Genomic DNA, 9,316 nt, shown 5'->3' with positions numbered 1-9,316 from the left:
TTAGAACCTAACAAATCTTTTTGTTTGATTTGAGATATGATTGTGGTGGTTGTTTGAATTGGGGCAAGTGGTTGGATTGCATGGAGTATAAGATGGTCTTTTACAATATTTGGAGAGTTGTTTATTTATTTATTTTTAATTCCTTAATTTACATGATGTAATATATCATAACACTTAACAGTAAAGATTCATATGGTTTTGAAGTTAAAAGAAAGTAATAATGAAAATGAAAATTGCAATGCTAGTTTTAACTAAGTTTCATTATTACAATGGCATGTTGTAAATTAAGGCAAAAATACAAATTAAACCCTTTAAGTTTGATCAATTGTAGTCAAAGGCCTTATAGTTGAATTGACACCTCCCCATACACAAAGTGCTTGGGGGTCTAGGAGGAAAAGGGTTCGAGTTCCGGGATTAGCAGTATATTGTAATTATCTCTAAAAAAAAAAGTTTGATCAATTGTCATTTTGGTATTGTAAGTTTTATTCTTGTCATTTTTGTCCTATAAGAGCACCCACAGCTGATGTGAGATATGTGCCAAATGCTAAATATTTGGCACATATCCCACACCAAACACCAAAAACCCCTTTTATCAGATGTGCCAAATCTCAAAAAAATTTGCCACATGTGAACAGTATCGTTGCAAATTTGCAACGGTAAAGACGAAGAATGGTGTATAGGTTAATAATTTTTTATTCTCTTTTCTCTCTCCTCTCTCTTCATTTTATTCTTTTCTCTTCTCTCTCACCTCTGTTCTCTCTCACCGGTTCCCTCTCATCGATTCCCTCTTTTCTCTTCACATTTGGTGAGATTTTTTTTCTTCTTTAATTTAAGATCAGTTTGACGGTGGCCATTATCATCGGAGGCGCAAGCGGCATGGGCGAGGCTCGTGAGTTCGCCGCTCACGGCGCACAAGCCATCGTCATCACCGACGTCCAAGGCGAAAAGGGCCATCGTCATCGCTCTCCAATCTCGCCAATCTCTCTCTCTCTTTTTTGGTGGTTGGTTGTTTTGATTGTTGTTGGTTGGCTGATTTTAGTTGATGGTGGTAGGTTGATCGGGTTGTGGGTGTGAGATTTGGGATGGGTATGAGATTTGGGATGGTCTTAGATCGGGTTGTGGGTTGTGGGAGTGAGATTGGGTTGTGGGTGTGAGATTTGTGGCTGTGTAGTGTTTGTTTGAGTTTTTTTTTTTTTTTTTTTGGTGGTAGCAGTGTCTGATATTGGTGGTCGGTTTTTGATCTGTGGGGGTGGCCGGTGGTTGTGGGCTGTGGCGGTGATCTGCGGGTGCAGGTTGTTGTTGATGATGGTGATGATAGGGAGAAGATAATATATTATTTTAATGTGTAGTAAATATTAGTTTAATGTATAGAATTGAATGATAAAATATCTAATAAATGAGATGTTGTAAAATGATGTGGTAAAATAATAAAATAGGTCTTTGATGTGGCAAAATGGCATAAATTATGCCACAACTACTATGGATGCTCTAATGTTTCAAATCTATCGTGTCCGTTTTATGATTATTACTCTTCATCACTTCAGTGACTTTTGTTTACCTATAAAGTTATACTAAATAAATAATGTGTCCTTTTGATTAAAGTAAATAAAAATACCACCATAGACGCTATTATTGGTGACATTGTTTCTTGACATGAACTGAATTCAAAGTGATGCCTCCTGTAATTAACCATGTCAGTGCTGCCAACTAAGTTCAAAATCATGAATTGAATGCACAATTTCAAGTAAAATTGCTTATTGATTGTAAGGTTAGAAATGGTATCTTCAAGATGTGAATTTGTAAGAGCATCAGCATCAGCTGTTGTAAAAGAATTCTATTTTCACACATCAAAAAGTTATTTTTTCTATTTTAACACATCATTTCACAATTCACCTTACATAAGATATTCTATAATTCCATACAACACATTAAAATAAAATATACAACACATTAAAACATCCTTAAAAAACTCACACAATACAAAAAATAAAAAAATAAAATCAAAACCTAAACTACCATCCACAACCCACCACTACCACCAGCACAACTCACCATTATTGCAAACCTACTACAACCCAAAATTAACCAACCATTGCTTAAATTAGCCAACCACGACTTAAATTAACTAAACACAACCCACTACAACCATCCAAAAACACAAAACCACCAAACACAACCCACAACAACCACCCCAAAAAACACTGCCACAACCACTGTAAGAGAAAGAAGAGAGACCCGATAGTGTGTGAGATGGTAGCAAGATGGTGGCGGGCGAGATCAGAGAAACCTGGACGACGAGACAATGGTGGGCAAGATCGGGCAGAGTTTGATGAAGGCGTAGGCAGGCGACTTGGCTACGAGAGCCAGAGGCTAAGGAGAGAGAAGGGCTAAGAGAAAGAGATAGAGAGGCTAAGGAGAGACAGTTTGAGAGTGGGAGAGAGGTAGCCGAGAGAGAGAGATAGTGAGAGGAGAGAGAAAAATGAGAATAAAATAATGAGAGGAGAGAGTAAAAGAATTAAAATTTATTATTTATTTTTAGCATTAGGATCTGTACCATTCCAGATTTGGAATGGTACTGTTCATCAATGCCAAATATTTTAGCTTTTAGAACATCTAATGTGAGAGATTTTTTAATGTTTGGTGTGTCAAATGCCAAATATTTGGCATTTGCCATTTGAGACACCTAATGCTAGTACTCTATGTTTCAAAGAATGTAAAATAGTTTGAAAAGTGCTGCATTTCAAACTAGTTTTTAAACTCTAAACCCAAAATTAGTTTTTAAAAACAAAGTATTCAGCCAAAAAAACTCAAAGAAAATAATCATGTTCATCAATGCCAAATCTTTTAAAATTTAGAACATTTAATGTGAGAAGTTTTTTGGTGTGTCAAATGCTAAATATTTGGTATTTGAAATTTGACACATCTAATGCTAGAACTCTTAAGAATCGAAGAATCTCAAATAGTTTGAAAAGTGCTGGATTTTCAAAATTAGTTTTTAAAAACAAAGTATTCAGCCAAAAAACTCAAACAAAATGATCCTTTTCAACTTCTAGAAGAACTCAATTTGGAAAGGCTCTCGAAAATCAAAAGGAAAATGATCCAACAAGCCCAAACAATACATTTTTAGAGAGTGGGTTCAAGAACTAGGCCCTAACAAACGGACAATGCCTAAAACAGAATTCACACCCGTTGAAGGCCGGCGCACCAAAGTTACTCCTCAAGGTCTCTCCTCGGCACCGATCCGAGGAGCTTGATAGAGGTCCCCCCCTTTCCTCTTTTTTTTCTCCCCTTTAACTGTTCTGTTGGTTCCCCTTATATGGTCCTCATCTCACTATCTCTCTCTTCCACCTGTTGATCATCCACGCACTTTCCTTCTGATTACCCATCCTATCAGCTGCATTATCAGTACTCATGTGATTTGCAGTGGCCAAAGTTGCCCTGTCCAGGAGTTACATCTCCATTAGTGCAGTCAGAGGGTTAGGTGAGCGCATTTATTGTGGAGGCGACAACCTGTCCTGGGCTTGTTCCCCCACTTGGTGTTGTCCTCAGTCCACCGAGGATGGGTCATACTCAGCCGGGTCCTTACAGCTCAGGCCTTTATACAACGTCCTCGGGCGATTCTCCCTCCTCGGCATGGGCCTTGAGCTGGATGTAGAATGGACCAAGACTACCAGATTTTCAAGCCGCACAACTTCATAACTAGGTTGCACCAATATGTGTTTGGATCCCACGGCTGCGTTTTCAAACGCGCATTTTCTCTCTCTCTTTTCTTTTTTTTTCTTTTTTTTAAGCCGCAATTATTGATTTTTAGAGACAAAATTCACTGTTCATGAACAGTATATACATTGTTCATGCACTGTGCATGCATTTAAAAATATTAAAAATGAGTCACATGACACTATTCACACATTTAAAAATTAGCTACAATGTTTTCAGTTTCAGAAAAAAATAGTTGTATCTAAACAAACCCTAAATCACATTTTCAGTAACTAAAAGCACTAACATAATTGATTCAGGAAACTAGAAAAGTACAACAGTTTAATATTTTGCAATAACCATTGTTCCACCAAGCTGTATATGGAGCAATAAGCATATAAGAAATGCAAAATTATAGAGCTTGAAATTACAATCAAAGAACTATATTTTATATATGTATATGGATCAAAAACCGACCACCAATATCAGACACTGCTACCAAAAAAAAAAAAAAAAAAAAACTCAAACAAACACTACACAGCCACAAATCTCACACCCACAACCCAATCTCACTCCCACAACCCACAACCCGATCTAAGACCATCCCAAATCTCATACCCATCCCAAATCTCACACCCACAACCCGATCAACCTACCACCATCAACTAAAATCAGCCAACCAACAACAATCAAAACAACCAACCACCAAAAAAGAGAGAGAGAGATTGGCGAGATTGGAGAGCGATGACGATGGCCCTTTTCGCCTTGGACGTCGGTGATGACGATGGCTTGTGCGCCGTGAGCGGCGAACTCACGAGCCTCGCCCATGCCGCTTGCGCCTCCGATGATAATGGCCACCGTCAAACTGATCTTAAATTAAAGAAGAAAAAAAATCTCACCAAATGTGAAGAGAAAAGAGGGAATCGATGAGAGGGAACCGGTGAGAGAGAACAGAGGTGAGAGAGAAGAGAAAAGAATAAAATGAAGAGAGAGGAGAGAGAAAAGAGAATAAAAAATTATTAACCTATATACCATTCTTCATTCGTACCATTGCAAATTTGCAACGATACTATTCACATATGGCAAATTTTTTGAGATTTGGCACATCTGATAAAAGGGGTTTTTATTGTTTGGTGTGGGAAATGTGCCAAATATTTAGCATTTGGCACATATCCCACATCTACTGTGAGTGCTCTTATCATATTTAATATATATTAAAAAATAAAAGAAGTAAACAAAGGTTATCAAAAAAAAGAAAAAGAAAAAGAAAAAAAGTAAACAAAGGTACCCAAACCTGCAGGAATTGGCCTAAAGATTTTTAGGCCTATGTAAGTCATTAGACGGGAAGAATATTACGAGGATTAGTAAAATATTTTAAAAACTTTGAACATGCATGTCGAAAAAGAGAAAAACCAATCCACCCTAAACATTATATGTCAAGGGCTGGAACTATTGTGATAACAGGTGCAACCCTATATATAATTTTTTTTTTTTGTTAATAACATATATAGAGCCAACTTAAGGCAGTGTGGGGCTTATAACGACTAATTTAAATGGAGTCTATTCTTATATTTTGAATACTAATAAAATATTTATTTAACTTTTGGTTTTTTTTTTTCATTTAAAAATTTATTTATTTTTAAATGCAAAATTACAAATTAAAACGAATATATCATAGTACTCAATGATTGCACAACTAAAATAAACACTATCCATTGAGTGAAGCAACCAAATACTAAAAAATTATGATATATATTTAATATCCCTAAATAAAATTTGAGTAGAAATTTATTTATTAGTAGGAGATCAATGAGTTTTACACTCTAAAATTGAGAAAAACAAATAGTCATTGCCACATTCAATGAAAAGATTTTTCTTTGATAAAAAAATTACTTTTTATTTATTGGTGAATACTTGGGGGCCTTTTTTCATTAGGGGTTTTAGGTGGTTGCCTACTTGCCTCACACACAGACACTTAAAAAATTGAAGTTTAGACTTCTGATAGTTAACTTAACTCCTTTCAAGAATTAAACAAAGCGACCTAAAATGGAAGTAACTAACTATCACACACCTATGACTCCTCCTAAGCATCTCTACTAATCTTTTTAATTTTTTGTACTGTTTGAAGAGTGAATAGTTACTTTTACCTTTTGTATGCCTAGTTTTTCAAATACACTTTTCAACAAACTTTCTATCATTTTTCTACTTTATATTTCTCCATTATTTCTTTATTCTCTTTTTAATTTTCTTTTTTCTTTTTTCTTTGGCTAAAATGAAAATTTCACTCTGTAAGTTTGACTAAAATCCATTTTAGTCTTCTAAGTTCACTTTCGTTCAGTTGAGTTTTATAAGTTTCAAATTTATTCAATTGGGAATTTTTGTCCAATTCCATTAAAAAATGACCGTAGTATGCAATTGACTAATAAAAAAAAAATTGAAAAAAAAAATTCTCACATAAAAAGTCTATAAAATATTTTTATTAATTTTATAGGTTTTTTTTTTTTTTTTTTTTTCATGTGAGAAGTTTTTTTAATGGAAAATTTTAAACTAAATTGGATGTAATGCTAAATTAAATAAATTTGAAACTTAAAAGACTCAATTGAACGAAAGTAAAGTTAGAAGACTAAAATGAATTTTAGTCAAACTAGTTATAAGAGGTTGCAATTGTATTTTAGCATTTTTTTTTCTTTTCTTTTTTTTTTCTTTTTTGCAGCTTGTTTTTTCTCCTTCAGACATGTATCTTTACTCTTCTCCACTTCTCTACATTTCACCATCTTCTTCTGTCTATCTTCATTTTATTTTTCTACCACTTCATCTAACCCAGTACGATTATCTCTAGTTCTCTCTCTCTCTCTCTCTCAGAGTCGCTCGAAGGATAAGGGCTCGTGAAGATCAACGTTCAATGTGCAAAGCCGTGTTGTTTGCTCTTCCACTATCGATGACATGCAGCCTAGATGGGTTAGATTGACTTTTATTTATTTATTTATTGATTTCATTATTTTAATGAGAACGCTTGTGTTTGTGTTTTAGTAGCATCTCTCTCTTGAATTTAGATATGTTCGAGAGAGAGAAAGGTGGTGGTTTGAGTTTGTGATTTATATTTGTTGGGAAATGGGCTGTGCTAAATTTTTTATTTCGATTTATTTAGCTGTTTTAAGGAGATAAAATGGTGTGGAGAGTGAACAGTGTTCACTTGGTTAAAAGAAAAATTATTACACCTCTAATTTTTGTTTGCATTTTGGAGAGACCGTTGGAGCTGATTTTTGTGGGTTTGCTCTCCAAAATGGCGAGGAAAATGGCTTTAAAAATCCTGTTGGAGATGTTACCTCTTCCCGGCCCACCCCACCCCTTCGCCCCTCTAAAAGAAAATTTTTAGTTAATAAATACATAAACTCAAGTGGTGTTCAATATTAAAGATGTTAATTACCTAAAGTACTATTATCCCATTGTTGATACCCATTTTTGGGACACATTTTCTACAAGCCAAATTCAACCAAGCCCATTTTCCTTATGGGTCCAATTCATGTATTGTATTATATTTTATTCTTTTAAGCATGGCCCAAGCTCATGTGACATAATGGGGAAATTGAGGAAGTGTGGTTTGCAGGGTATGAGTTGGTTTCTTTCGGACCTTTTTCATGAGCCCAGCCTATGCGTGCTATCAAGTGGGCAAGGGATACTAGTAGCACCTCAAGCTCATGGAGGAGGTCTTGTACTCAAAATTTTCACCCCAAAAGAGCTTTTATGCTCTTATTGACTATGGGCCAACTTTTCTGCTTGTTGATGCCCATTTTAGCAAAAGGGCCCAATGACAGAAGAAACCCAATAATATGAAAAGGGGGTGAAGAAAAAAAAAGTAGTAAAGTAAAAACCATTAAATCTTGAATGACAGGAATAATGGTCCACAAGTCCACAAAATAACAAAGTGGCTCCAAAGCAAGCAAGCGGGCCAAGGAAGCCCTAAAGAATGAAATAGTAAGCCCATGGGAATCATAAAAAGTAGAAAGAAAGCAAAGACGGGTCAGAGGAGCCCTAAGAAAGGAATTAGTAAATGAGATTGGTTCAAATGCCAATAAACTCAAAAAGAAAAGGTATGATAATTGGGCCTGAGAAGCCTAAAAGATTTAGCAAAAACCCATGGGAATGTTAGAAGTAGGAAAGAATGAAATGGGCCAAGGATATCCTAAGGAATGGAACGGGCCAAGGATGCCCAAGGAATAAAATGGGCCAAGGATGCCTTAAGGAATGAAACAGGCCAAGAATGCCCAATCAATAAAATGGGTCGGGGAAGCCCAAGATGCTATGAGAACTAACCCAGCAGGAATACTGGGCAACGTAAACTAAGGGAAGGAATAATACATAAAACTAGCATGGTAGGCCTAGAGGGAGCCCAACAAACACAAGTTAAAGGATATATAGAAACAATGCAGTCGCTTGGTAAGTACCTGTTAGCCCACAAACCAGAAGTGAAAGGAGACAGGGGTTGAATTAAAGAAGAAAAAGCCCATACCCAGCCCAAAGAAGAAACGAGATGCAGAGAATGAAGGCCCAATGACTTATCCAGACCACAAAGAGTTAAACGAGCAGCAAAACACGCAGCAGGACTAGACAAACCCGCAGGCAATGGCAAACACGTGAACACCAAACAAGCAATAGACTCATATGGGAGTGGAGCACGCACAAGGCTCAGGCACCACCCACTTGTACCCAGCCAATACAGGTGCGGTGGGCCATGGGTCAAAGGTAAGAGAGGATATGGTCTGGCAGTGGGGAGAAGGGTGAAGCCTATTCTGGGGTTCCCGCTTAAGTTTTTTTTGTGGGAAATGTCCTGCTGGGATGACATACCACCCAAAAGAAGCAAAGATGAGCTGGAATCACTAGGTAGGGGTGTCAATGTTCGACCTAAACCGCAAGCACGACACGAACCAAACATGGGGTTTTTCGGGTTAGGGTTGGGCCTTAATGGGTTTGGGTCATAAATGGGTCAACTCAAAAGCGATACGATAAGAAATGTGTCATAAGTGGGTAAACCTGCGTAATCTGCAATAGACACGTTTAACATGCCAATTTATTTGTGTCAACTCGAAATAACTCACTTAACACAACCCATTTAACTCGTATAACAAATAAATATTTATTTTATTTTAGATTTGTCAAATACCTTTTATATCCAACATATATTTTAAATTTAAAAAGAAAAGTGAGTAATTACAAAAACTTACAAGGGATATAGTTGGAAATTAAAACCATACAAATCCTAGATCTCTAAACCCTCCAAACCCTAAATTATTTCTAGATGGATGTTATATTTAATATTATGCAGGTTGAAATGAGTTATGTTACATTCATATCAACCTAGCATGACTCGTTTATTAAGCATGTCAAATGGGTTGGGTCAGATCAACTCGCGTTATTAACGGGTCAGGTCAGGGTTGAAGGATCATGACACAATTATTAAATGGGTTGAGTGAGGGTTGAGTCATATAGTCGAATACCCCTACCTCGACACGACACGAATCCAACACGCTAACCCGAATGGGAGTGCCAGGGGAAGCAAGAAAATAAAACAAAACTACTTTTGTCTGGGAATGAAGCGTGGTGCGGCTAACATAGGGTAGTG

Source organism: Quercus suber, unplaced genomic scaffold (genome assembly GCF_002906115.3).
Source record: "Quercus suber isolate HL8 unplaced genomic scaffold, Cork oak 2.0 scaffold_121, whole genome shotgun sequence".
Taxonomy (NCBI): domain Eukaryota; kingdom Viridiplantae; phylum Streptophyta; class Magnoliopsida; order Fagales; family Fagaceae; genus Quercus; species Quercus suber.
Note: the sequence above shows the minus strand (reverse complement) of the source record.